This window comes from Triticum dicoccoides, chromosome 2A, assembly GCF_002162155.2.
Source record: "Triticum dicoccoides isolate Atlit2015 ecotype Zavitan chromosome 2A, WEW_v2.0, whole genome shotgun sequence".
Taxonomy (NCBI): Eukaryota; Viridiplantae; Streptophyta; class Magnoliopsida; order Poales; family Poaceae; genus Triticum; species Triticum dicoccoides.
The window spans coordinates 433,884,857-433,889,872 of NC_041382.1; positions in this window are offsets into that span (position 1 = coordinate 433,884,857).

Below are 5,016 nucleotides of genomic sequence, written 5' to 3' on the forward strand. Positions count from 1 at the left end.
TGCCCAAGATTCGATCGTCGGTATCCTCATACCTAGTTCAATCTCATTATCGGCAAGTCTCTTTACTCGTTCCGTAATGCATCATCCCGCAACTAACTCATTAGTCACATTGCTTGCAAGGCTTATAGTGATGTGCATTACCGAGATGGCCCAGAGATACATCTCCGATACTCGGAGTGACAAATCCTAATCTCGATCTATGCCAACCCAACAAACACCTTCAGGGACACCTGTAGAGCATCTTTATAATCACCCAGTTACATTGTGATGTTTGATAGCAGACAAGGTGTTCCTCCGGTATTCGGGAGTTGCATAATCTCATAGTCAGAGGAATATGTATAAGTAATGAAGAAAGCAATAGCAATAAAACTTAACGATCATTATGCTAAGCTAATGGATGGGTCTTGTCCATCACATCATTCTCCTAATGATGAGATCCTGCCCATCAAATGACAACACATGTCTATGGTCAGGAAACTTAACCATATTTGATTAACGAGCTAGTCTAGTAGAGGCATACTAGGGGCACTTTGTTTTGTCTATGTATTCACACATGTATCAAGTTTTCGGTTAATACAATTCTAGCATGAATAATAAACATTTATCATGATATAAGGAAATATAAATAACAACTTTATTATTGCCTCTAGGGCATATTTCCTTCAATCACGACGTTGTCCATCGCGTTGCCAGGGAGCGCCTCGGCCTCGACGGGTCGTGGCGTCTATTCGTTTTCCTCGTCGATGAGGTTGATGGCAGAGGAGGTGCTTTGGTGGGTTGGCATGCTTGGAAAAGGTGGATGTGCTACAGGATGCGCTTATTGCCTCCATGTGTAGCGCACCGCCTAGGTTTATGTGCAATAACGTTAGGTGGCGGGAAACCGGTGAGGAAATGGCGGGAAGTGGTGGCGTGTTCATAAAATGCCATCAATTAATGGAAACTTAGCATAGAAGGAACATCGAGCTAGCACAAGAAGTAGATGATGATCAGATGATCGTTTATCCTAGTTAATTATGCATGTAATAGTTTACTTTGGTGTGTGGAAATGTCGTGTGTGTATTAGCCACCTATGTAATTGGATGTTTGCCGTGTATTACACACATCTTGTTTATGTGAAACGTTTCTGTTCTCTTGGCTCAACACAAACAGTTTATCGGAATGAACTATATGCCCTCCATTGCACACACCTTGATCTGGTTGAACAGTTTCTATTGCATTGCCTAATGGAAAATAGTTCACCCGAGTAAACCATATGCCGTATATCACACACACCTTGATCTGGCTGACCGTTTTTTTGTGTTGCCTAATCACAAACAATTCATCCGAGTGAACCATATGTTGTATATCGCACACACCTTCATCTAGCTGCCCATTTCTTTTGTTTCTCCTCATCACAAAAAGTTAATTGAACTAAACCGTATGCCCTGCATCGCACATGCAACTGAAATCTGAACCGGGTTGATGCATTAGTCATCGCAAACGTTTTGCACCTTTTTGACGGGTTTTTTACACCATCGTTTGCAATTAATGCATCGCACACAGTTTTGTCGAAGGGTCTCTTATCGTAGTGTCGTGTTAGCAGCATCCTGTAGTAGTGGGTGTTTGGCGCTGGTGTTGGCTCCCCGACCCCTTCTCCGCTGGAGGGAGGAACCTGTGCTGTTGAGGATCTTGGGGGCTCGGGACCGGACGACTGATGAGGTCCGGATGGTCTGGACTCCCTTCCTGCAACGGCCGCGAGGGATGCGCCCTCCTAGTCTTAGGCGACCGAGGTGTTAGCCTCGGCCATTACGATGTCAACCTCCCCCTCTGTGTTCGGAGGAGGAGGAGTCCTTCGGGACAGCACCTCCCCGATCTGTTCAGGGGTCTGGGGAGGCGCAGAGCGCGACATGGACCCACTATCCACTAGATCGGCTGGGGGGACGTCCCCTCTAAGGTCTGCTCAGTGGGACGGTTGTGTGGAGGACTGCAATTTTGAAGAGTTAGCCTCCAACCAGAATGAATTACTGAAAAATGAGGTAGTTGAAAATATCAACTCCATACCTGCTGGCCAGGGGCTTGACCCTGGGTCCCTTCTTCAGGATCTGCTCGGACGCCTCGAACTCGTCGTCCAAGCTGTCAGACACGGCCAGCTTGGGCCGGTGCTGCCTCTTCAGAACTTGAGGGGGTTCAACCTCTTCAACGTCCTTGGCCGCCACCCTCTTTTTGTAGTGCGAGGAGGCGCTCTCCTCCTTGTCCTCATCATCGTCCCCATCATGTACAGATGAGGCCACAACATCTCCGGACCGGTTTCCCGGATGAGCCCTACGACGTAGGCCCTCCCTGGCCTCTGATACCTTCGTTTCTTGCCCTTCTTGTCAGGCGCCTAGTAAGGCACCACGACCAACAACTTCTCTAGTTGTTCGAATCGGGGGCCCTCTAGCAGCGGTGTTGGGTTGCTGATCTTCTCAGCCTTGGCGAGCCAGCCCAGCAAAATCCACATTAAAAGGTTCAGATCAAATCGTATGATGCGAATGTTCAAACTCATTTTAAGACAAGTACCACTCACCTTATTTGGAGGCTTCGCAGCATCAAGGCCGATGTCCTCCCCTTCGATTGTCCAGTCCTTCTACGGCCTGAATAGCTGGCCCCACACTTTCTTGTGGGTCATGCCGAAGAGGTGCTACATGGTAGCCGTATCTTCGGGGCCGTACTCCCACATTGGCTTGGCCCTCTCCTGGCAGGTTAGGAATCGACAATAGAGCATGATATGAATGACGTCGACCAGCTTCGCACTGGTCTCCATTACGCTGACGACGCACTTCTGCACCACCTTCAAATCGTCAGCGGACCCCCAGTCCGGGCTGTTGTCGATCTATGAGATGAGCCTAGTAGGGGGTCCGGATCTGAATGTGGGAGTCTTCGCCTAGCCGGCTCCCCGTGGCTCAGTGATATAAAACCATTCCTTTTGCCACATTCTGACGGTGTCAATGAAGTGGCCCTTCGGCCACTGGACCCACGTCTGCTGATCATGGCCCCACCACAGTCCGCCTGTTTGCTGCCAACTACCTTGGGCGTGACGTTGAACACCTTTATCCATAGGCCAAACTGTGGCTGGACTCGGAGGAAGGCCTCGTATAAGATGATAAAGGACGAGATGTGGAGAAGGGAGTTGGGGGCTAGATCGTGAAAATCTAGCCCATAGAAGAACATCAACCCCTGCACAAAGGGGTGCAGGGGAAATCCAAGCCCCCCTAGGAAATGAGGGAGGAATACGACCCTTTCGCCTGGCTCGGGCATAGGATGATCTGGCCCTCTTCGGCGGGCGATGGGCAATGTCGGCCCACAAATAGCCGGCATGTTCTAGCTTCATAATGTCACCATCTCAGTGGAGGCCTCCCACTTCCTGTTGGCGCCGGATCTGACCATGGCTGGAGACGGAGTGGGATCTGTTGTGGAGGCAGGAAAAAGGGGCACTGGAGCTATGAGGATTGGCATGAGAGTAAGGTGGAAGAAGGTGTGTGATGTTGTATAGTAGCTACCCCTTTATAGGTTGTTGACAAGCCAGGGGTTCCTCTTTCCACGCATTGGCTCCTCCACTTCCCGATATGCCTGCAATGTTATGTGAGGGGAGGGGAATCAAAATCATTGATCATATCCCCTGAAAGGCGGGACACGATCTCCACCTCAAGGAGACATGCCAAACATGGCGTCAGCCTCGAGCCGTGCTTTGAGAAATAGTAACTGCTCAATGTTATGGTCGGACACGACTCTTCGAAAGAGAAAAAGTTGTCAGGCGAAGGCACTGTTTACACTCGAACAGTTTCTTGTTTTTTGCCTTCGTTGTTAAGACTAGAGCTATATTGACCGGTGTCCTCAGGGTGTTATGGTGGGTGAGAGACTTATGGACTAAGGGGTCCTCAGGGTGTCGGCCCATCAGATATGGGCCGGACTGGTAAAGTCGTATAGCGGCAGGAGATCTATGAAGCCATGGTGTGCTCTCCATGTCAAGGATAGGCAAGATCTCTTTATTCCTTATTGTAATTTGTCTCCGGCAACCCTAACCCTACTGGTGTCTATAGAAACCAAGGGTTGTAGTCTTTAGGACTAGAGTTATATTCATCACCTCATCGCCTTAGGGTTTAGTTCATGCGGATATCGAGGTAGATCTACTATGTAAACCATACTACACATTCAATATAATCAAGTAGGACGTAGCATATTACCTCTTCGAGAGGGCCCAAACATGGGTAAACACCGTGTTCATCGTCCCTTATTCCTCACCGATCTTAGATCCATAGCTCAGGACCCCCTACCCCGAGGTCTGCCGGTTTTGACATAGACTGTGTGTGTGTGTGTGCACGCGCGCGCCCGAGGAGCTTTTGGGGTGTGTGTGGAGGGGGTTGTTTGAGGAAATGACACGGCTACTGAAAATTTTACTACGCGCGAGTAAAATGCCGGGGCTATTGAAAAATTGGATGATGGTGCATCGCACACGGTTCGGAAATAACAACCGTGTGTTATGAAACAGAAAAACCCTTGAGCCGGGCAGATATTTTTGAGGGATGCAGGCAGGAGCGGGAACAACAAACATCATACACGGTCGAAACATAATAACTGTGTGTTATCAAACAGAAAAAACCTGCAGACGGGTAGATATTTTTGAGAGGGGAAGCCTCGTGGAGCACAATGTACTGTGCTGATGTGCGTGGCAGGGGCACCGGCGTGGCACACGGTTAGTGTGAGTGAACCGAGTCTGTTGCGTCATCCGACTTGTCTAATGTTCATAACTTTGGCAAAAATGACGCGGGAAAGGGCCAGAACACGAACACACTTGTATGTGGACCAAATATATGTATGAAAAGGGTGGTTTGATGTTCAAATACCAAATGCACAACTTCAATTCGCACCTATCTCACAAAAGTGCACGGTATTGCTTGCCCCCCCCTCGTGTCGGCAGGAGGGGAATCCTAAGCTATGAACACATGCCCGCCCCCATGGAGGTTCACCTAGCAAAGTGCGAAGTAGCATTCCCCCCCC